The sequence below is a fragment of the Lissotriton helveticus genome, chromosome 9 (genome assembly GCF_964261635.1).
Source record: "Lissotriton helveticus chromosome 9, aLisHel1.1, whole genome shotgun sequence".
NCBI classification, from domain to species: Eukaryota; Metazoa; Chordata; class Amphibia; order Caudata; family Salamandridae; genus Lissotriton; species Lissotriton helveticus.
This window is the reverse complement of record NC_136070.1, coordinates 989,510,496-989,535,562: the sequence shown is the minus strand read 5'-3', so window position 1 is coordinate 989,535,562 and position 25,067 is coordinate 989,510,496. Positions and strand designations below refer to the sequence as shown.

The 25,067-nt window shown below is 45.0% G+C and overlaps 1 protein-coding gene across 1 annotated transcript in view; it reads left to right on the top strand.

The window, feature by feature from the left end:
- The first annotated feature begins 8,173 nt into the window (after nucleotides 1-8,173).
- Nucleotides 8,174-25,067, top strand: part of MAPKAPK3 (MAPK activated protein kinase 3) — a 248,978-nt gene continuing 232,084 nt past the window's right edge. Inside the window, exons 1-2 of the mRNA XM_078661295.1 lie at nucleotides 8,174-8,638; nucleotides 16,236-16,922. The gene's annotated coding sequence lies outside the window, so the exon portion shown is untranslated. The remainder of the gene's footprint in view (nucleotides 8,639-16,235; nucleotides 16,923-25,067) is intronic.

Below are 25,067 nucleotides of genomic sequence, written 5' to 3'. Positions count from 1 at the left end.
TGTGGTCCGTCCAGTGGAGTCCTGTGGTGTGGCTGAAGGCGATGTCTTTGCTGGATGAGAAGACGGCGTCGAGTGTGTGTCCGGCGAGGTGGGTGGGGGTGGTCACCAGCTGCTTGAGTCCCAGGTTTGCGAGGTTTTCCAGCAGGGTGGTGGTGTTGCGGTCGTCGTTGTTCTCCAGGTGGAAGTTGAGGTCCCCGAGGAGGATGTAGTCAGCGGAGGGGAGGGCGTGCGGGCTGATGAAGTCGGCGATGTCCTCGCTGAATTGTGTGCGTGGTCCCGGGGGTCTGTAGATGAGGGTGCCTCTGAGGGTGGTCTTGGGGTTGACGTGGATCTGGAAGTGCAGGTGTTCGGCGGGTGCGATGGTGTCGTCTGTGTTGGTCGTGATGCGGATGGTGTTCCTGTGGATGATGGCGATGCCTCCTCCTGTCTGGTTGACGCGGTCTCTCCGGATGATCTTGTAGCCGTCCGGGATGGCGATGGCGATGTCGGGCGCTGAGGAGGCGTTCATCCAGGTTTCCGTGAGGAAGGCGACGTCTGGGTCTGTGGTGTCGAGCAGGTTCCAGAGCTCGACGGCGTGTCTGTGGACGGAGCGGGTGTTGAGCAGGATGCACTTCAGGTGGCTGCTGTTGTTGCTCGTCTAGGTCGGTGCGGGTGTAGTGCAGGTCCGGATGCAGGTGAACTTGTAGGAGCGGCAGCTGAAGGGTCCGTGGGTGCGTCTCGGGGTGGCTCGGTAGCATCCAGGGGTTCGGCCGGCGTTGAGTACGTTGAGGGTGGCGGCGTCGTACGTCCGGCGGGTGGGCTGGGGTCTGCGGGGGCCAGGGGTTCCGGCACTAGGCGCGGTCCAGGCGCGGACGGACGCAGACGGGCTTACCTTTGGCGCGCCTTCGGCGCACAATCGGCGCACCAGCTGCGCGTGCACGCTGCGCGTTTGCCCCTCTGCCATAAGAGGAGAGAGGGGGGGGCGGAGCGAGGGAGGGGCAGCTGGGAGGCGGGAGCGGGGCGGCGAATGGGAAGGCTCCAGGTGGAAGGGGGCGGGGCCGCAGGGGATCAGCGGCGGGGAGCGGGGAGGTGGCGGGAAGAGCAGCGGGGTTACAGCGGGAGAAACGGCGGCAATAGACTAACAAGTGAGAAGACAGACAGGCTGGGCACCGCTGGGGAAGCAGCACCAGCACAAAATTCTCTAGAAATACATTTGGCTTACTTAGAAAAACAATATCTTTAAAACATATTTATATTTGTATATATCATTTAGAAGACGTCCTTGGATTCATAGTGTTGTTTCCAATTTTTCAATTGAGACACAAACTCTGTACACATGGTGCATTATTAATACAATTATTTCCACTCTGATGAAATCTTCTTGAAATGTTTGCACTTCAAAGTAGCCCAATAATCTAAATTAGCCACATTCATTCTTTTTTTCGTGTGCATTTAGATATATTACATAGTATGTTACATTGTTGTTTAGCAGCACGTCAAATGGACAGCTAAAGTGTGATATATCAATGGAAGCAACTTCATGCAAGCTAACAGAGATTTGTGCAGCGCTACATTTCCATCAGTATGGCCTTGCAGCACTTTCAGGGTCTGAGTGCCCTTATGCGCAGGCGTTGAGGAATGCTTCATTGGCCAGTCTGGTATCTGATGGTTTGGGATTCGGATTCTCAGCAGTATGTACATTTTCGGGCGTATGTGTGTTGTGGCCGTGTTGTTTGGTGGGTGTAGCCAGATGTTTTATGTGTCACCTCGTAAAATTAGTGTGTGCATTGCCAGGCCTGAAGAAGTGTCTGGGGTAATTGAGAGAGAGCAGGGTACTATGTAGAGGTTAGTGTCTGCAGCGCCCCCTTAAACTAGGGTGACCAGATGTCCCGGATTTACCCGGATCGTCCCGGTTTTCAGTGGGCTGTCCCAGTGTCCCCACACTTTTCTTAATTCTAAATACATGTTCCAGTTTTGGGGACAAAGGTCAGGTCATTCTGCAAAGCAAAATTTAAAAGTATGCTCACCTTTCACATAAAGCAATGAAGGCTGAAAAAATCTAAGTAATGTAACTGTTTCGGTCAGGTAGGTCGTCTATAGGCCCCCAGCAGAGGTGAAACAGGGTGGGGAAGAGGAGAGAAGCACTTAGGGTGGAGGCCACGCCATAGGTAAAGTTAAGTAAATGTAACTGTGAAATCTCGAGCTCCAGTACGGATTGTTGAGTGAGGCCAAAAAAACATTTGTTTTAAGGGTGCTGTTGTGATCTTGGAGAGGTTCAACTATAAGGTGCCTGTGGAGTGTGTTAGATTTGTGGGTATTTGTGGGGATTGTTGTAAAGAGTTCTATTAGGGGTTGGTATTCATATTGTAGGTCTCGCCTGTAGAAGAGCTTCCATCTGACTTTTGTCAAAGAGCTATTTTCAGAACCACGAGAATTGTGCAGCATGTGAGGGCCACATTATGCGGTAGGGGTTGAGTAAATTATGCAGCAAGAAAAGCTAAATTATGTGGCAAAATGCGCCACATTTAGTGATAGTATTACTTCATTTTTTTGTAATTTTTACACTTTCTGGGCCTTTGTTGCTCCTCATTCGTACCAGTTTAACATCAAAATATAGAAATAAGTAAGAGAAAGGTGACCAATCAACCTTTGCAAAGGCCCTTCCACTGCTTGGCAAACGCGTTACTGCATTTTCTGCAACTGTTGATCCATCTGAGCTAGAAAATATACTTGTTGTTAAAATGTACAGATTAATCAACAGATAATAGGTTATATGGAAAATGCAGCAGACCTACAACTATGCAAAAAACACAACACAATTGGAAAATTCCAGCTACCCTGCCAATTGTAAACCCATTCTAATACTTATAGTGGACTCTGAGTCAGCCCACTGCTAATCTTTGTTTAGCTTTCTTATCAATCACATTTGCTTGCAACTTCTTTGTTGGCTTTCCTTACTTTTCTTGTGTTTGTTCCTCCCCCGGAATACAGTTTGTTTACTATCAGTTACTATCATTTTGATTAGATTACTTCTTGCAAGGCTCACAACCCCATAACTATTTTTTTCTTTTCTTTTCAGCACTCCAGGAAGTCTCTGTGGTTCCTTGCTCTCTCTTCCCTATACAACATTGATCTCAGATCTTGGCTCCCATATTCTCCCATGCCCACAAGCTTGACTGCGACATCCCTGGCACCTCCCAGCCCTGCTTTTATTTCTTAATTTATAAAACCACCCCAACCAGCTTCTTTGTTAATCCTTCTGCACTGCACCTGCGGCTACCTCCACTCTTCTATATTAACTTTCACTGCCTGCTCCACCATTGCCCCTTCCCTGCGCCTTCTTTTTTTTCTTATTTTTTTTAGGGGGGGGGGGGGGGTCAAAAAGCTGCTATTTGATGCAAGAAATTTGCTTTTGTGCATTTTATTCCAGTCCTAAATAGGCATCTGTTATTGTGGAATGATAAATTAAATCAAAAACAAAATGTCACTGTGTCATGATGCATGTGCATGCATGTGAACACCTGCTTCATTGTTCTGGAGCTACCTTAGCACCGTGGCCCATATGTGCGTATGCGTCATGACGCATGCAAGAGAATACATCATATCGCTTTTTTATTTTTGACAATTCTGGTCTGATTCAGCAAACAAGCATTTTTGTTTCTTTTTGCTGTTGTGGAACAGCATTAGCAAAAACATTGGCAAAGACAAAAGGTTGGGTAATTCCATTAAAAAGCCAGAACTATTGGCTTGTGTTATTTTAGATGGTACTGTCAAGCAATCAATCAATCAGGGTTCTTGTAAAGAGTGACTACTCATAGGTAGGGTCTCAAGGTGCTGAGTGGGGTGGAGGGGAGGTGATGTTTAGTCTAAGAGCCAGGTCTAGAGATTCTTCCTGAATTGAGGCAGCAATGGTGATTGCCTGAGATGCAAAGGCTGTCTTTGCAGCGAGGAAGGATAAGGATCTTCCTCTAGCCGTGGTCTTGTGGATCTGTGGGATGGGGGCCAGGGCCAATTGGGCGGAATGGAGATGTCTGGTGGGAGTGTAGGAAGAGAGGCAGTAGTTGAGTTATGCACGTCCAGCATTGTGGAGGGCTTTGTAGGCGTGCATTAGCTTGGTGATATTCAACTATGTGGAATATCTGCTCTACGTCAGGGCTGTGCTCAGTATTCCTGCTAATGTGTGCCACTGGACGTGTGTGGTTTCCTAGTATAAGGTGCTGTTGCGTGCACTGCCACATCCAGCTACCTGTCACGTCTGTAAGGCCCTGCACCCCTGCGTGAAGCTGTGCACAGTCTGCAGTGGGTCTTGTTGTGTGTGTCAGTGTACCAAGTAACAGGGACCCCGTGAAAATAGATAACGGTTCCAAGGGCAGGAGAAGGAGCAACAATTGTATAAAAACACCCATTGGCAACCTAAGTTTAAACTAACTGACTGATAAAGATACAGGCCAAAAGAACATGTGAATGCTGGATTATATAAAATATTTTTATTTTACACATAACCAACATTTCATGAACGTAGGAATTATTCACTGGGGTCTGAAAACCTCCTTACAAGAAAATCACATCAATCTAATGATGTGAGACTAGAGCTCAAACATATATAAAAACAATCAAAATGACAAATGACATATAGTACAAGATACAACCAATCAAATCAAGACCAAGACAGGGCACAATCCAAAACAGAACAGTTAAAAATATAGAATATGTACAATAAAAAACTAACAAGTTGATAACTCAGTGCAAGATGGTGAACCAGAAAATGAAGCCAATGGTGGTATCAGTCCTATGATACATGTCATTTTGATTGCTTTTTATATATGTTTGAGCTCTATTTCGATATAATGTCCTTGTAAGAAGGTTTTTAGACCCCATTTATTAAATACTACATTCATGTTGTGTTGGTTACTTGTAAAATAAAATAAATTATATAATTTAGCGTTCACATGTACTTTTGGCCTATATCTTTATCAGTCAGTTAGTTTAAACTTAGGTTGCCAAGCTGTGTTTATATATAATTATTGTTGTGTGTGTTATGGTGAATTTATTGTTATCCACCTATATAGGAATATAGGACTATCTGAGCTTTGTCGAATGGGGGTACTGTGTAATACGTTGTGGATGGTGTTTATGTGCTGTTATTTGGAGGTGGAGAAAAAGGTCAAGGGTACCCAACTCACTAAGGAACCTGGGTGGGTAAATTATTGTCAGAAACAGTGGTTCCTGTGGAACAATAAAATCAATTCCACATCAAGCGAGTATTTTTCAATGAAGACGAATGGTCATTTGGTCAACAGCAGACAGACTGACGATGTTGTGCTGCCCGCGTAGTTGATAGTCACTCGCTTTGAGGACTGCTATTATTGAAGGATTCGTCTTCATTGAAAAATACTCGCTTTTATAGATGAGCTTCATACCATATGTAGGTACAGACAACCATATTGAACATTTCTGATTCACAGGTCAGCGCGACAGAACTGCTTGTGATTAACACCAACTCCAGAGTTCCTCATCACATTCTTCATACATGTCTCTGTGTATCATAAACACAGTAACAGTGCTCAGCTACCCATAGAGTTTCAGCCTTCACTCTCACTTGGGTACCCGGCTGGGTGTCCTTGTGAGTATGTATCTTGTTTTCCATTTACTCTTTCACCCACTGTTGGCATGTACACCTCAAGCGGCTGTGCATTCTACCCGTCAGATGTCCCTAAATCCATAGGTCCTGATGAGACCCTAGATCACGTATAGGGTCGAAACGTCATCGACAACAAAAGAAAGCGAACAATTAACAACGTGTATTATTGTATATAACTGCTGTATATTATGTATCGAGTTGCTAAATGGTTGACTTTTTTTAATAGCTTGGAAACCTTGTAAAATACGGTCACAATTATGTCACCAATATTTTATGTTCCTGTTTCTCATTGGGGACACTACGCACATTTTTCTTTTTCATGTATATAGAATGAGACCCTAGATCACATATAGGGTCGAAACGTCATCGACAACAAAAGAAAGCGAACAATTAACAACGTGTATTATTGTATATAACTGCTGTATATTATGTATCGAGTTGCTAAATGGTTGACTTTTTTTAATAGCTTGGAAACCTTGTAAAATACGGTCACAATTATGTCACCAATATTTTATGTTCCTGTTTCTCATTGGGGACACTACGCACATTTTTCTTTTTCATGTATATAGAATTTTTTTTGTAAAATATAAAATATGATTGTATCAAACTAACACCATAGGTGTATGTGCTTTCTTCGCCCTCTGACATCATTTTACCCTTCCATTGCGATTGTGCACCTTGTTATGTATATTGATTCTATTATTCCACAGGAACCACTGTTTCTGACAATAAGTTATTTGGAGGTGAGCGCTTGACAAAGTGTAAGGGAGAGAGACACTGCTTGCACCAATCCCTGCACAAAGATAAAGTGTGGAGCGAGGACGGAGACACTGATTAAAGGGGCTGCATTCAAGGATGAAGGGTGACGTTGGAGCAAGTCAATGTAGGTCTGATACTGGCTTGGGCCGATGGTCTGGCACTGGTACAGTTCTGAGGTGTGGAGACAAAAAATGAGCAAGGCAACGGTATGCAGCAGGAAAGGGCCAAATTATGCGGCAGGGGTTGAGTTAATTATGTGGCAAAAAAAGCCAAATTATGCAAAAAATGCATCACATTCTGTGATAGTATTACTTCATTATTTTGTCATTTTTACACTTGTTAACACTGTCTGGGCCTTGGTTGCTCCTCCGGTGTACCAGTTTAACACCAAATATAGAAATAAGCAAGAGAAAGGTAACCAATCAACCTTTGCAAAGGGTATTCCACTGCTTGGCATATGCATCGCTTCATTTTTTGCCACTTTTGAACCATCTGAGCTAGAAATATTCCCTGCCCCCCCACCCCCAATGCAGTCTTGCGAAAGATAAAGAGAAAAGCTGCGTCCTGCAAATGAAGAGTTTGCTGTTACAGCACTTGAGTATGACTTGTATCCGAAATGCATGTTTTTCTCCTTTCACTGAAAATGAAAAATAGGTCTAGCTGTCTGTAGCAAATTAATAAAGTTGTGGTTACTGCCCTATGCAATAGAGGAGCGGGCCTCGAGACTGTTTTAGTGACCTAATCCCGGGTGTTTACCTTTTGTGATAGAATCACACTCAGTTTACCAACCAGTTTCCAGAAATGTTATTGTTTAAAACCACATACGTTTTCTATGCGATTTGCATACCTTGCAGACAGGTCAACTTTGTTGACCATTTTGCACATACTGTTCTAAATTGGCTCTATACCGACAACCATAGAAAATGCCTCATCCTTTCCTACAAATCTATAGAGATAGTTTTAGACTGTTGCCATTAGTTTCGAATAAAATCCCAACTTCCATTCAGTGTTAAACTGTGTGACCCTGAGCAAACAAACTTACATCACTGTACCTCATTGTCCTTAACTACCAAATGTCGTAGCAAATTATGACTAAACAATTAGCCCAGAGTTATTCCTAAACCAAAAATGTATATAGTTTATGTTTACATAGTTTAAATGGGGATGATAATTGCACATGTCATCCATTGTGTGATTTACTTTACGGGCGTTTCAAATGCATGACCAGGTAAATCTACAAGGAGAGTTCCGTCTGACGGCCACAGGTTTTGGGCTCTGGGCAGTTTTCTCCCATGTCGGAAGAGAGACCTTTCTAGAACTCATACTTTACTGTTTCCGTTACTAAAACTGGCGACTAAAAAATGCAGTGGGATGCCAAGTAAAATATTTGTATTTGATGACATATGGAAAAGACATGTCCTTCTTCATATGTATTGGTTCAGCATATGGTGTCAGATATGGTGAAAATTCAGGCTCACGTGCTTCTTGGGGACGGTGAGGGGGGGGGGGGGGGTCGCCACTGGTATATCGGCCAGAGTTTGAAGAAGAAACAAAGCAGAGCTTAAAACTTGCGCTGTCCTCTTTTGACCGAGGTAAGGAACGGGGACACTCGGCTTTGACGTGGATCAGTCAAGCACGGCACAGTTGTGCAGTCACGACGTGTTAGCCAGCAGCATTTAACAAAGTGTTTTTTTTTGTTGACAATTCAGCAATAATAGCGAAACCACAACTCCCAGAATGCAACTGGCGGTTGGCTAAGCACCAGGAGGCGCTGAATGTCACTGAGGACACGGAGATACTTGGCAGATATGCCGCCAGCGCTTAAAGGGGCGCGAGCCGATAAGGGCAAGTTGTGAGGAAAGACGATACACATCTTAAAGGGCAACACCATGTAATACAAAGTAAGGAGAGGAACCCTTTTCTCGTCTCTACTGACTCGCACTGGTGCTGACCCTTTGCCCAGTGCTCGCTCTCCTGACACCTGGCTTTACTCCCTTGGGTATATCGCCCTTTAAGACAAGTAGTCTCCGAGGGAGTGACAGGACCGCACTGGGACTGGCGGTGACGTTCCAGGAAGTCACGTGGCTGCCGATAGCTTCTGCCCGGTTCCCAGGGGAGTAGATCAGTCAAAGCGTCGCCGGCTCCGCGAGGCAGGAGCGCGTGGCTGGCCCGGTGCGGCAGGAGCTGGAAGTGTGGAGGAGTGCTGAGCACCGGCGGCATCTGCGCACGCGGAGACCTGAGGAGACGCACCTGTGCCAGGTACTGACCACTTCCAGCAGACACCTTCCCCTACAGGCGCCTGCGCCACCTGAAACTAAAACTCAACCTCACAGGGTCCGCACCTCACCAGAGAATGACGCCCAAGCACAATCGCCTCGCACCCAGCCCCCATCACCTCTCACCCAACCCCCATCACCTCTCACCCAACCCCCTGAGACAATCACCTATTACCAACCCACTGAGACAATCACCCCTAAAGAGCACGCACCTCACCAGAGACTGACACTCAACCACGTGAGACAATCACCTCACACCAACCAACTGAGACTATCACCCTTGCAGCCAGGGCACGCACCTCCCCTGAGACTCACTTCCACCCACCTGCGACAATCACCTCACACCCAACCACCTTAGACAATCACCTCACACCCAACCACCTGCGACAATCACCTCACGTTGTCCCGACGCTCATCTCGGAGTAGTATCTTCCACTTCACGTGGTACCAGCACACCTCACAGCATAGGAGTGGACCAGCGGTCAAGCTACCTCAGAACAGCATCCACTCCATCTAGGATCATATTAATCATCTGCACCCACCCCACGTGAGGCCAGCACCAATCTACTTTTGGATCAGCACCACCCAACCCGAGAACAGCGCCCATCTGTGACCAGTGAAGACCATCTCACCAGGGACCAGTACCCAGCTAGAGGTAACAGCCAGCTCATCTGCGACCATCACCCAGGTCAAACATTGACAGCTGGCACCCAAACTGAGGCTAGCACCCATTTACGACTGGCACCTACCGCCTTGTGTGGAGACTTCCACACATCATCGTTGGGTGCTTGCACCCTAACCCATGCCTATTTGTAAAGCTTGCATGGGCTTACCAGCCTCTCTACTTGGAGGGGGCATTAACTTCTGACTATCACTTACCTCCTCATCTGGAGACTCCCACACATCACTGGTGGCGGCTGGCATCTTTACACATAACCATTTGTGATCCCTGTGTGGACTCAGTAGCCTCTTTGCTTGGAGGCAGCATCTACCTCCGACCACCACCCACACCACAGTGGCTGCTGCCTTTAACTCCAGGAGTGAGTGAATGCTCACCTGTGTTGGGGGCTACGCAACATGTTGGCAATCACCAACCTCGGGCTTGGTGCACTCTCACAAGTGGCATGCATCTGCCTCAATGGAGGCAAAAAATTTTTTTTTTAATTCTCTCAACAAGACCGGTTTCAGTCTTTTCTGACAACCAGTCTGTGGAGGGGATGCAGTCACCTAGGGACTGCTACACTCCTGACATCAGTGCTTTAAGTGGGATTTTAAAACTTTGGGGTCTCTCAAAGGGCGTGGCCGATTTATTTGGGTGTGGCTTAAAAACACCTAAACTAAAAACCTGAGCTGAGCATAGTGTGTCGCCTGATTGGTATTTTGCTGCTTCTGTCATTGCATCCAGATATATGATACAACAAGTAACATTACACCAACAACAAGCCAGGACTATTGGCAATGAGTGTTAGTTGCCCAAGATAAATAAGCAACAGCTATTGCTTCCTTGTATATATTATTGAAAATGCTTCATTTCTGAAATGGTGAGACTGAAAGAACTATAATGAGTCTCTTCGAAGTTACATCGAAGGCAGTGAAGGGTGGTACTGCCGCAGAGTTAAGATTTGTTTTTCACCCTCAGGGTGAGGGCAAAAATGGAGAGCCCGATAGGGACCTGTCTCAGCACCTGGTTTTTAGAACTGGCGGTGCTAAGCACCAGCAGGACCCGGCCCACTTAAAGCCCTGCCTGACACGCACAACCATCCAGTCCACTTGGTTCCAGGGTGCGACCTGCACTCATTCACCCCACCCTTACCTGGTTCTTGCTGATAATGCTCGCTCTGGGAAGGCTTTTCAAGGTGGCAGCCATCCTCAACTTGGAGCTATTCATGCATACCCCCTAACCCCGGACCAACGTCCAACCCATTTATGCTGAATTTACTCATGCACGGCATTTGGGTGTGGAGCTCCCCCCACGTTTTTCATCTGACCCTCAGTCACCAATAACCCACCTGGCATTTAACACAGAACTGAACACAGGCAGGAAATGACTCTTACCTCCGTGAACACAGGCTGGTCCAATACCCCTTTATATAGCTTTATCTTTAGCGTCAGGACAGTGCTTGGAGCAGCTGTGCGTTTTATAAATGTCTGTTCATCATCCTCATCTTCACAAAGAACCTGAAAGTTCCTGGTGCACTGTGGATTGATGTCCACATCCCTTGGTGCTGGTGCGTATTACACCTGGCACTTGTCTGTTCCATCATCCCTCTACCTTACCCAGACATGCCCATGCAGCCTCATTGAGTCTTGTTGGCTTAAGATGGTGCCAGGCCACACCATACGTCATGAGGTGTCGTGCACAACTAGCCCAGCCTCGTTACCTCACGTGGAAGGGAGTTTTACAATTGGTGCCATCTTCCGTACCTCACTTTGGACACTATCTCTCAAGGCTCCGCTTTGTAGACCAGCCCTCCTTCCCTCGCCTTGGGCCAGCAGGTACACCCGCCTCTGGATCTTACCTCCTTGTCTAAAGAGGTTTTTTTTGCCCTTGTATTTAATTTTACTGCTAACTCGGAGGGTGTAGAAGCGCTTTACTTGAGCACCAATTGTGTTACACAAGGTCAGGTTCATTTTCAGGATGAGATTAGGCGATTTCCCTAAAATCACAGGACGTTGAGCTGAAGCCGGGACTGGAACCTGGTCCGTCAATTCCAAAGTTAGCAGCTCTGGCCATTGCGCCAAATCTTCTCCCAAGGCTTGTACTCTCCACACATTGACTCTCTTTTGGTTGGCTCGTGGTATAGCTTCCGTCTGCTCATGTCACCTGGATCTTGCGTCAGCATAGGTCTTTGTGCCTTATCTCAACCGGGCTTGCCTGCCCTGGTGCATGCTGGGACATTCTTTAATACTCTGCACCCAATGGCGGGTCTGCAGATTCCCACGCTGACCCACAACATATCAGAGGTTCTCTGATTCTACAAGATTTCTGCACAAACACACCCACCTGGCTATACTTGGAAGTGTTGCCTTTGGCTTAGTGTTACTCAGTAATAAACTCAGGCTTCTGACCTTTAACACTCCATCAACGGTGACTTTATAAATGGCGACCGTGACTCCCATACCTTATATTGATACGCAGATAGATATAGAGTATTTTACAACGTGACTGCTCTCTTCTGGCAAAGGCCAACTTGCTGATAAGCAAGACTCAAGAATAAGATTGTAGTATTTTTTGTGTGTTGTTTTTTTAGCCTGGATTTGCAGTGTCTTGCATCCTCCGTGGTGCCAGGTCCAGGACACGTGTCAAACTGTTTATTTAGAGAAAGCTGTTCTGCCGGCTCCCTCATTCGCCTCGCATGAATGCCACGGTGCAAGAAGAATGTGTTTTTTTTGTTTTTGTTTTTTACTGCTGTTGGGGTAGTAAAATACAGAAGTTATCAGGGTTAAACGGCCCCCGTGCACCTGCTGCACAACTGGTAGTTACGCCTCCTGCTCTCTTCCTCACCCCTCAAATTTGTTGAAACTATTGTTCCTCTCAAATTGTACCAGAGCATGAAACTTTACATAATAAATTGACAATTAAGCGGTAACATGATGCAATGAAGTGACGTTTGGCATACCGCACCAGGGCGATGGCCTTTTGTTTGAGAAATGTACCGTCTTTTCATACTGCCTCTACCGTTTCCCGCTTCTTTGCTAAAGTGCGAGTGACTTTACTGGAGACTGTGGCACTTCACGTATCGTTTGTCACCGACCCTGTATTTTATTTCCTCCGAGCCTTGCCTCTTAATGGAGTTGATGTGCTTGAGGCTACTGTGCGCTCTGATTGGTTTGACTCTGTCCACATAAGAATCCCCCATTTTATTGTTGTGACAACTGCAACATTTTTAAAAGTAAGGGCGAAATACGAATAAAAAAGTGCTTTCTCTTGATGCTCTTAACGTTTACACTTTACACTAAGGACTTGTTGAAGAGGGAAGAGTTTTGGGCTCCTTAAACAACGGGCCAAATTTAATTTCATATAATACGTCAGGTGCGCCTGCCCCCCCCCCCCCCCCCCCCCCCAGCAGAATGTGGCGAGGCGCTGTTGTGCCGATCACGTTCGCACGTATATTCGTCGGCCTTGAGAGGAATGACCCCCACCCCTGCTCCCCCTCGCCCCCCCCCCCCCAGCCCCGACCCGGAAAAATTGAAGAATCTCCCTGCGCTGTAGGGGGGGGGGGATGTTGCGTGACACCCCTGATACACGTGTGCCGCATTATTACGCGCCCAGTGGTATATGCCTGAGTGTTCTTCCGGGGTCCTTTAGATTATACCCTCCGCAGAGCAGCATTTTGTTATCCTTCGATCACAAGAAGGACACGCTCAACTGCCAACGAGAGAAAAAAGAATACAGACAAAAGCAACAAAAGACACCCTTGCCTGGTGCTCATAGCGACAGCCTCCTAAAAACTCCCGCCCCAAATGTTAATACGAAAATCGAGATTGAAATCAGCCGTTTCTTGCACATAATACCTTGAAAACATGGGTATGGAATTTGCCACGCCCCCTTTCCTCACTGGGTTATTGTTTGCAGATGCCACGTGTCTTTCTGGGCCATTTTGCCCATCACCTGCTGAACTCTGTAATCCGGTCACGCTTCATAATCCTTTGAGGTAACCACGGTACTCATGGGCAAACAATGCCAGGTGATTCAACCGTGGCAGGTAAGCTACACCCAGTCTCCTGCGCCCCGTTTTCCTGACAATAGTGTTTATGGGAAACACGTTCTTCATCTTAACCCGGAGGCGCGTGCTTACCTCACTGACAGCCACACACCTTGGGGAGAGGAACTCCCTGGGGCTGCAAATCACTGGAGAATACCTGTTAGACATCCAGAATGTGCTGCAACAACCAACCTGGCGGCTCAGTGGGAGACATGCAGACACCTGACACCCCTGACCGCATCCTTGCAGGCCAATATATATATATATATATATATATATATATATATATATATATATATATATATATATATATATATATATATATATATATATATACACACACACATGCTCTGTACATTGACTGTGCCTACTAACTACTTACACACACATCCATACCTGACTTATGTACATTAACTGTGTATATAAACTACTTACACAGACACACACACATCCATACCTGACGTCTGTACATTGACGGTGTCTACAAACGACTTAGACACACACACAGCCATACCTGACTTCTGTATATTGACTGTGCTTATAAACTACTTACACACATACACACACATCCATACCCGAAGTCTGTACATTGACTGGGCCTACAAACTACTTAGACTCACACACACCCATACCTGACTTCTGTATATTGACTGTGCCTACAAACTAATTACAAACACACACACATTCATACCTGACGTCTGTACATTGACTGTGCCTATAAACTACTTACACACACAGCCTTAACTGCACACACATTCATACCTGACGTCTGTACATTGACTGTGCCTATAAACTACTTACACACACAGCCTTAACTGCACACACATCCTTCCCTGACTTCTGTATATTGACTGTGTCTACAAAACTAATTACAAACACACACGCACGCACATCCATACCTGACTTCTGTACATTGACTGTGCCTACAAACTACTTAGACACACACACACATCCATACCTGACGTCTGCACATTGACTGTGCCTATAAACTACTTACACACATACACACACATCCATACCTGACGTCTGCACATTGACCGTGCCTATAAACTACTTACACACATACACACACATCCATACCTGACGTCTGCACATTGACTGTGCCTACAAACTACTAGCACACACAACCATAACCGCACACACATCTATGCGGTACCAACGTGGCTATATACAAACAGGAGAGAATTGCAGCAAGAGCGCCTTAAATACATACACACATCACTACGCTGCTAACCTCTCCCTGTCTACTGGCCTCGCCCTGTCACACCCACACTACAAACACCGGAGCTCCACGCACACTCTTCATACCAGCACAACTCAACCTACAGTGAAACTTCCCAGCACGCCGCCCCTGGGTGTGGAGAGCACTCCGTGTTGAATAAATATGAGCATAGGAGGCACTTGCAGCCCCATAGGTTCACACTACAGAGCAGCGACAGTCGCAGGTTCTAAAAATGCACAGTTGCACACCACAATTAACAATATGTGCTCAAATATACGCACTAGACCCACGTCACACAAACACAATGGCTCTAAATACCACCACAACTCAAGTTGGGCACACGTCATTGATCAGGAGCCTATGCTTTCTGTACACCCATCTCACATACGTACAGGGCGTGCAGGACATTTGTGTCCTAAACACAAAATGGCACAGAATTAATTAGATATGGGCGAGCCACTGAATGCTCGAGCCAAGCTCGAGCCTGAAGCCTGGTTCTGGCTCAGTTCGCGGTCCCGATGGAACCTCGAGCCGAGCTTTCATATGGGCTCTGCCTGCCTTCCTCCCTCTATTCCGGACGTAGCCTTAGGGCTAGGAGTGGGGAACTGGGCACTCAGGTTCGAGTCTCGGATCGGATCAACACCCTGTGAATCTGGGCAAATCATTTAACCTCCCCTGTCTATGTAAGCAACGCGCGTGTGTAATGTAACTGATGCTCATGTAAAGTGCTCCATTTTGGTTCGAATTCACACTACATTTCAAAAACTTCAGAACAGTGCACAGAGTTAAAAACAAAGACTTAACACGAGGGAAGACAAATAGATGTCTTTTTAATGGCACAAAGTGGATCCAGAAAACATGGATACATTGTGGCTTCCCCGCTTAAATTGTGTGATCTTAGGCAAACATTTTATTTTCACCAAAACTCTTTTCTGTTCATTATCACTTATGAAAGCACTTCCAAATGTGTGAGTTCAGAATACCAGCTGCAAAACTATCACTTTTAATGAATACTTATAAATTCAGTGCTATGGTGTGCCCTATTAATGTCACAGTTTCCACACGTTAGAGAAATAGTTGTATGCATTTTGAAGAGACTTCATCAGATTTTAAGTTATATTTGTTGAATGATTTACATAACATTTATTTTCTATACTCGGCTCGTGCACGGGCTGTAAGATCCGAGCCAGACCCTTGTCTCGGCGCTACCCTGTTAATTTGTCTAGAATGATTGCACGTATATATATACATAACATGGCAATTACTGCAGGCTCTCGGCCCCTGACACTTGTGAGGGACTGCACTCACAGCCAGTCACTGAGCTGATGAAACAACCTCTTTCATAAAAACAAAGCCCTCCATATAATACGAGCACATTTAAAACACACACCGACATCTGGATAACGGGTGGTGCCTCGATTTGACCGATAATGTAACACTTGAGTTTGCCTGCTGCCATCAGGCAGTGATTTACTGTCATTCACCCGCTGTGTTTATTTCACCTGGCAGGATTCACCTGCTCAGGGCTGGTCAGGTGGGAGTGAGGTTTACCTAGGCAAGACTCCATTTTGTTATGGTGCCCGTTTGTTTTGTCTGCTTCTCTTTAACTGTTTTTTTAAATGTGGATTAATTTAGACTTTTTGATTCTCCAGGCCAGTGACTGGCAGCCTCGTGCCTCGATGGAGCCTCCTGCCCTGGGATACCGTAAACTACGTGACCAGGAACACCCAGCAACAGTGGCAGTTTTGCACACGCAGTGTTGATTTGAATGTTGAGGTAATTGCACCGACTTGAATGAAACCAGCATCACCAGTGCCTTGGAAGCATGCACTGGCGCGAGACTGTCACTGGAACAAGCAGATTTTTGGGAACCCCCGAGGCTCACATTCTGGGTTCTACGCCCCTGGACACCTCTAGAACCCCATCCCATGATTCATATAAGGTGCGGCTTACCTCAGCGAGGATTGGCATGCTTAGAAGAACCTCAACGCAGAGCCCTGTATTATGAAAACATCTCTGCATTTTTTTAACCCAGGACTGCACATGGTCTATTTGCGTTCGAAAGAGAGTTGTTTGCCTTCAAAATAGGAACTGAGCCCTCAAGGCTGAGAGGAAAGGCCTGCTGCCCTTGCACGCAGACAAGATTACTTCTCCCCCGGCCTGGATTATACCTGCCTGCGTAGTGTGGCTGCCTGAACGACCTGCCTGCGCACCTCCTGCAGGAGCTGAGCTGCCTTCACACCGGTTGGGAGTTGTTGTTGTTCTTGAGTGGGTGTCCCCTGTGTAACCACATTGCGGTTGGTCTACTCCACATCCGGGCACTTTCCTGACGGGCGAAGGTAAGGTGTTCTCTCATATCTCTGGTATTCTCAGTTCATGTTTATGAGGAATGGTGCGCGTGAAGCGATGCTGACCGGGTTCTGCGGACCTCTTTGAGAAACGAAATTTTAGGCTGGTGTAGCGGTATTAAAAAAATTAAATGTGCCTTTTTATTCAATCACTTTGTTGGGGAGGAAATGTAATAATTTCTATGACATTGGGAAATTTTTGAATTATATGTTCCTTTTGTATTCAATCACTTTGTTGGGCAGGAAATGGAAACATTTCGATGACATTAAGGTTCAAGGTTCACTATATATCTGAGCAAGCCTCTTTTCTAAGAGGAAGGTTTGAACTTGGGGTGGTGGGGGGTTGGGGGGGATGTCAGTACTTTAATAGATATTGGGCTGAGAAATTATTTGCTCTTACATCACTTCTGTGGCTTCTCTGGAAAGGATTTTTAAAGAAGCGGGGGCCACAAAAGCGACAAAAGACATCTATCTATCTATCTATCTATCTATCTATCTATCTATCTATCTATCTATCTATCTATCTATCTATCTATCTATCTATCCATATATGCTTCTATCTATCCATCCATCCATCCATCTATGCATCTATCAATCAAAAAAAGTTCAAGTTCAAAAGACCTTTATTCGAATTTCTTTAAAATTCATAAAAGTACCGAACATAACAACCACAAACCATGATAATATATATACATGCAAATGATAAATATAACATATGACATTAAATTCCATACAGTGACAATACAATATATTTCAAATCATTGTACTACATTTCCATTATGACACAAATAAAACTGATTACTATATTCAGGGATTTTCCATCGTTTTGCGTGCTCGTATGGCCGATCTTAAGAAGGAACTGGTGCGGAAAATTAATTCATCACTGTCCAGAGCAATCAACATACTATATGAATCTTTAAGTGTCAGTGGTCTGGATTTTTTAAAATCCGGAGTTAAAAACCATTTAATAAATTTGAGATAAAATTTGCAGAAAAATAAAAAGTGCAAATCATCCTGTATACTCACACCATCACAGGGACATAAAGTGGAATCAGCACTGTGACAATACCCCAATGGAAAAGACAACATAAATTTTACAGTGCCTGCCCTTAAACGAAACAGTAATGATCGCTCCCAGCTGGTCATGGGCAGGGAGAGATAGGGCGGCAGGGTGTGACTACACAATCCATTTCCTATATATTTCATAACACTTGATTTTTGTGATTCGCTTCTTAGCCTTTCACTATTGTAAAGTGCATATAGTGCATTTTTGACCTCAACTTTATCCTTTGATTCTATTATCGTGGGATCGGTGAACAAAGTGCCTCTGTCAACTTCATTAAGTGATTTAAAAACTTCAGAGAACCATGGGATCCTCATTCCGTGATCACAACTTAAACAATCCTTTATAATGCTTTGTGTAAGAGCAGCAGCATCATTCCTCCAGATTCTAATCCAGAAAAGTGCTGGTCTTGCTCTAATAAAATCACTTATGTGTGGAAGATTTAATTCACTGTGACAGATAAAATTGGGTGAGGAGATCGGTACGCCCAACACTTTTCTGCAAAAGCGATTTTCTTCCCTTTGAATACAGAGGCTGTTTCCCGATCCCCAAACCTCTGCTCCATACGTGGCAACAGGTGAGCACTGTAGTTTAAAAATCTTTAAAATAGCCTTAGTGGCACCTATTTTCTTTCAATCAATCAAAGCCAATTGATTGAATGGGCTGAGAGGCTTGTTTAGCACAACAGAAATAGCACCTTATGTCCATGATACTTTTTTTAATGTGACTTATAGACAGGCTGTGCAAATGTAGAAGCATCTTAAGTGAGGCTGAGAAATGAAGCACCTAAAGCTGGACATCGACTCCAGACGCCCTCCGTGGACAACCCAGCCAATCGTGTAAACTGGGTTAAGCTGAGCGTCTGGTGCGTCCCATGAGAGCTGGCTCTCCAAAATAGCGGCATGCCAGTTATTACATAACATGTGTATTTGTGAAGCGCACATTCACCCTAGAGTATCTTGGAGCTGATTAACAGATGTTTAGTGTTACCCAACTCAATGGAACTCAGTTTATCAACATCAGAAGGATGAAGGGCTGAGTTGACCTGCTGCGATTTGAACCTGTGACCATGAGGTCGAATACAGGCCCCTGCAGTGGACGCATTAGTCTACTGAGCCACCAGATCCGGCCAGGGTTGGCACTATATTTCCCCCCTTTTTCTATTTAAAAAAGGCAAAAAGGCTATGTTACAGCTGAGAGCAAGCATTTTACAATGATGATGTTTTTTTTTACTGTGTCTGCAGCAGAGCTGACCAGCAATTCGGACATGTCTCATGGAAGACCCGCTGGATGGTATTTTTCAGAGGGGGTAGTTTTAGGGCTCAGGGCAGGGGAAAGGGGCAATTTTAGGCCTCGGTGCAGGGGGCAGCAGTCAGGGTCGTTTTTTGGGTGGTGTGCATTGCAGAGCAAGGGGCCAGTTTGTAGGGCTCAGGGTGGGTGGTCTGGATAGTGTTTAGTACGGGGGCGGGGAGATTGCAGTGCTAGGGGTGGTTTTTAGGGCTCAGGGGCAGGGGGCTGGGGTGTGATCTTTACCACATATGCCTTTCCCAATCACGCCTTTGCAACAACATTTGTTGTAAAGGCATGAATGGTAAAGGCATGTGTGGTAAAGACGAGGTTGTGGTTGAGACTTTGCGGTTATTGCATGAATTGTTGAGGCATGAGTTGTTCTTTCATACAAACACCAGTTTGAGACCACTGCTCTGAGGCCCGGTGAGCTGGGACCTCCATCCTCCATTTAGAGAGTTGGTTTGGCTTGCTTTGATGATTTTTGATTTGGCTGCCTGTTGATTCTGCTTGGATAATTGTTTTGGACACATTAGTTGTAGGCCATTTTGGTCCGGAGCCCAGCTGCTTTCCCTACCTGTTCCCACGGTTTTTTCACACCCCATCACAATTTCCGCTCCCTGCGCTCTTGACTCCCTGATAGCCCCTCCCACCTCCCAGGGCTACTTATGGAGGCTGATGCGTAGCCCGGTCAAAGGTGATTTTCCGCGCTTTACAAATTCTGGATTTATTTAATCTTCCGGACTGCAAAACATGCTGCGACCGAGGTTTGTCACCTAGCATACAGACTATATGAGCTACCGGATGACCCGCCCTGTCGCAGGTTATATTTACTATAGCCAAGGATGGTGAGGCACAAGAGGTGGCCATGGCAATTGTAGTTGGGGTACTTGTCCCACCAGGCTCCCCACTGGCAATGATATGGAAAGCTTGTTCCAGTCAGACACATAAGAACTGTCCAACCCATTCATTGTTTTCTGTTTTATAGTGTCTCCTGGTATGGTGCATGGGTAAGAGAGGCACATGCTATGGAGGTTTGGAGAGTGATGATAAAACGAGGCAACGCTATTTGGGAGGAGCAGGGATAGGGCCCTAACAAAGAGACAAAGGCCTGATTCACACAGACAATTCAGAAATGTAATATTTTATATTTATATTACATTTTCTTTTTTTCAATTCAGTAACGTTTCCAGGAGTGCTTCTGGGAAACTTTTGTGCTGACATGAAAAAGGCATTTCAAGTTCAACATGCTGAACTGTACATGAGGGACATTTATTCATGGTGAAATGTCTTGCATTAGAGGTCTTAGCAAAATGTGTATTCTACCAAAAGAAAGATACTTATGCTGTTGAAGAAACTCCTTTCAATATTCCCCCACCTTTTTAGGCACTGTCCCCTGCTCATTTTCAGCATGTAAACACAATGACAGGAGACATTTCCAATCTTTTTCAGTCTGAGAATTAAATTAACTTTTTTTGTGTACACCCATAATCAAGTGTGTTCCCATCGGAGAAAATTTACTGGCAAAAAAATGGTGTGGGTAGGTCCATTAATGAGTGTAAAATCCCTCCAGAGAGTCGCGAATGTAGCTGAATAGACTATTTGTGCTGCAAGCTGACCTTTAACTCGGAAGTAGCTTTGTGGAACAGACCATTTTCAGCTCCACACTTTTACACCAACCCCTAATTGTACGGTGTTCAGAGTTTCCACATACAGTGTTGTGGACGAGCTGTGTTGTTCAATGGTGATTTCGTCACTTACACCACACCCTTGACACGTGATTCTCTGCATGCTTTCTGGCTGACTCAGTGCTGTTCAGCAATCAGCATAATGTAGTGACTTTATGCTGAGGCAGTTCCTAAATCTATGCAAGGGCGTCATGGGAGAATGATGACATGGCTGAATTGTGCACAAGTATTCGATCTCTGGATCCGGTGAAAACATAAGTCATAGAGGGAATCCGAAGTGTTTGCTTTTTGTTAAAACCTTATTTTTTTTTAGATCTCAGAAAATAAAGACTTTTAAATTTGACTGAACTTTACTTTCATTTAAAGTCCTGCATCTTACACCAGTTTAGTTAGTTGTACACCAGAAGATTATTATGGTTAGCTGCCTAAAACAGCTTCTCAAACCAGCCCTTATTACGAGCATTGCTGTTTTCTTCCTGCATAGCTCCTTACATGCCTTCCAAATGTTTTCTCTAATAATGCACTATAGATCTCAAGTGCAGCATGGTGGAAGTGGCCCAACTATTTCAGAAAAAGGCTAAAGGCCTGGACTTGTTTTTCCACACTTTCGACTCCAACCTTCTACCGCAAACCATACCACTTATTAAGTTAACAGAAATGCATTTTGACACATTACCTGTAACAAGAAATATTCTAGCTAATGTTCCCTAATTACCCCCTATTGTGTTAGGGTAGATTAGTTAAGTTTTTACAGGCTGCTATCTCAGTGAAGAAAACACAAAGGTGATAATTGGAATGCTAGCAGAAGTCTCAGTCGCTGACAATCACTTAAAGTCACATTCCAGTCCATCATTTTTCAGCCACTTCAGACCGACCATCAACATGCAAATGAGCATTGCCCCTTCTATTAGAGACCAGTCCATTCTCAACTTCGAGGCCAGGCCCCTGATGAACAAGCACACAGGCCATGCCATACTGTTTTCGGCCTAGCGAGACCACAAAAACGAGACCTAGATGGTGTCCTATCGCAGTGGCGGCTGGCATGTCCCGAGGATGGTAGGCAGGAGGGACATAATAAAAATAAATAAAAACAACTTACCTGCCAGCGTGACGCAGCATCCTCCTCAATGGTCTTCTCTCCTCGAGGTAGGCTCCAAACTCCCGTCACCAATCCTAGCGCTGCGCTCAACAGCCTGAGAGCAGTGCTAGGATTGGTGGGAGTGACCTCACTCGGTGCGCCATGGCTCTGGAGGCTTTGGCTTTCTCTAACCCAGCTGGATTAGAGAAGTTTGAAGGACACATGTGTGGCTGACCGCCACAAGATGGCCAGCCAAAAAGACATGCACACTTTAAATTGAAAGTGCCCTGCTCTCTCTGCCGCTGTCATTCAGCAGCAGCCCCGCCCCTGTCCTGGCACTCCGTTCAGAACAGGGTGACGAAAAATAAAATGGTAATAAATTAACTTCATTACCATTTTATTTTTTTTCTCTGGGGGCATTTCATCCTCCACTCAAATGGAGGAGTTGCAATGGCCCTGTGAGCTTGGAATAACACCTGGGCATACACATAACACTTGTGGTGTTGCACTGAAGAACTAAAGAAAATACAGAAGTGATGGGGGGGGGGGCTATGCAAAAGTCTCCACCACTGGCATCCCTATGCAAATCAGTCAAAGCTCCTACTACCAGGGCCTAACTTTATTGTGAGCCCCTGCCATCATGGAAATGTTTGCCAAAAAGCAAGTAAGGCCTAATTGGCATCACACAAATTATTTATTAGATCACCAGCAAAGTGGGTATTGGTTAAAACACTCCCAGAAGGCTTTTCACAGGTGGAATCGAAAATAGGGTGGTTTCTGAGCTTAACATGAAAACAAGATTGTGTACAGGGACTACTAAATGGTGTAGGGAAAGTGTGAGCTTATCATGGCTATTGAAAATATGTGTCTAGCAGCAAATTTGAAGGTTCTAGTGAAAGAGGCCCAGTTCGTTTGCTTGAGAGATTGAGAGCCTTCAAGTCGAATTGCTGAAACAGCAGGCTGTTCTTTAAATCCGATTAGCTGCCATCAATTGCCGACAGACACTTCTGCTTGCATTCTGGGAGCCCGGTAACAACAGGATGTGAGGGCTGCCAATCTCGTCAGGTTTTGTGAATATTTGCAGAATCGTTAGTGTTTTTTTCCCTTCAATGCAAGGAAAGCATTGTGATATGCCTATAAAGCAGATTCAGCAATAAAAGATGCTTTTGTCAGGCATTTTTCAAAATGTGAGATGCCATGATAGCTCCATGCTAGAGTTACTGCAACATACAATACTGTGCTGCGAGCAAGAAGGTAGTGGAGAGTAGGGGTGAGGCAGATGGGACAGGAGGATGATGGATGGTGGGGTGCAGAAAAGATATCTAGTGTTATATTGTTTTTCTGAACACCATGTAAAAACTCCATTGGTACTTACAAATAGCAGTTGCATGTGTAAAAATAGTTATGCATAATTGGAAATGTAAGAAAAGCTGGAATTTGAGGAATGTCGATGTGAATGTGAGAGAGAGAGAGGAAGAGAAAGAGAGACTGTTCCCTCACAGTTATGGATGGAGTGCCCAAAAGTATTTTGGCAAATTCCTTGACATGTATGACTTGTATAGTCTAAATGTAGACTGTCTGTGTTACTTGTCTCTACGTCCTATCTTTCTCCTACCCCTTTACCTTATCCCCTTACCCTTCCTTGCTCCATTCACCTTGTCTCCTATGTTCTTTAAATGCTTTTCTTGATACTTATGTAACTTTTAACTGATGTAAATTGCAACATTATTGTTCCTCTTGTAATACACTCTGATTCCATTGGGTCTAGCCAGCGCTATATAATAACTCATTAATTAAAGTTGTTCCCATTTAGTACTCTTTCTCTCTTTGTCTACCTCCCTTGCTCCTAGCTCCTATCCCCTCGCCCCTGAATCTCCTATCTTGCTTGCTAGTCTGCCTCGCCTCCTGTCGTTTGTGCCCTTTGACTAAGCACTCCTTCTCCCCTTGTTGGGGAAAGATCCAATATTTATACTTTGTAGTCTCAGCGAACCCGCTGAGAGAGTCCACTGCGCCAAGGGAGCCACTCACAGCTGAGGTATGGTATGGCACCCCTGCCAAAGCACTCCCTCTCCCCTTTTCGGGGAAGTATCCAGTATATAGGCGTTGGAGTCTCAGAGACCCCTCTGAGAGAGTCCACTGCGTAAACGGAGCCTCCCGCCACTGAGATAGGGAAGTGCTACCACTTCCCCTGGGATCACAGCTTACTGGACTTTAGACGTTGCTTTGACTCGTCTACCGGTGTGTGTCCCCGTCGCCATTCCCCTCCTCTATCCATGTGGTGTCCTTCACCCTCCCCTTCTCTTTCCCGCCTTCATTACCTGTCTTCTTCCCCAGCTCCTTCCCCCTCCCATGAATCTTTCCCCCTGCCTGCCTTTCCCCTTACGTATTTGTGCTTATTGTTTATTTCGACATTACAAGTAACTATGTTGCCGTGCTCTAATAAATGTGTAACCTTTGTAACAATGTAACATGTAACTATAATCTAATGATCATGTAAAGCGCTCTGATACCTCCGGGTCTAGCCAGCGCTATATAAAACCTTTAAAAAAATTTTTTTTAAAGGAAAATTATTATCATATGTACGTGTTTTTCTTTGAAAGCATGTCTCTTCAGTTCTATTTATGTTTAAAAGTATTAATGTTTTTTGGTAATATATTTTTAAAAAGTAAATACAATGAGGTATTAATAATAATAATAAAAAACTTGTTCCACACATTTATTATTTAGGAGTTGTCAGAGCGAACATAGCTCATCTTTGAGCTCCTTCAGACTTAGCCTTTTAAACCTCACTCAGGGTTTCTCAGCAGCTTTAAATCCTCTATCGGGACTTCTCTAAGCACAGCAAATATTCCAATTCTAAACCTCATTCTCACACATTCTGAGGTAAGATTGAAGCACACAGGCCTCCATCTCTCTTCCCTGGTGCCCTATGCAGATATATAATCTGTGATAAATGTAAGAACATCATCTCTCTTGCCTTGTAACTCTCCCTTTTCAAGGCATGGGAGAGAAAATTCCCT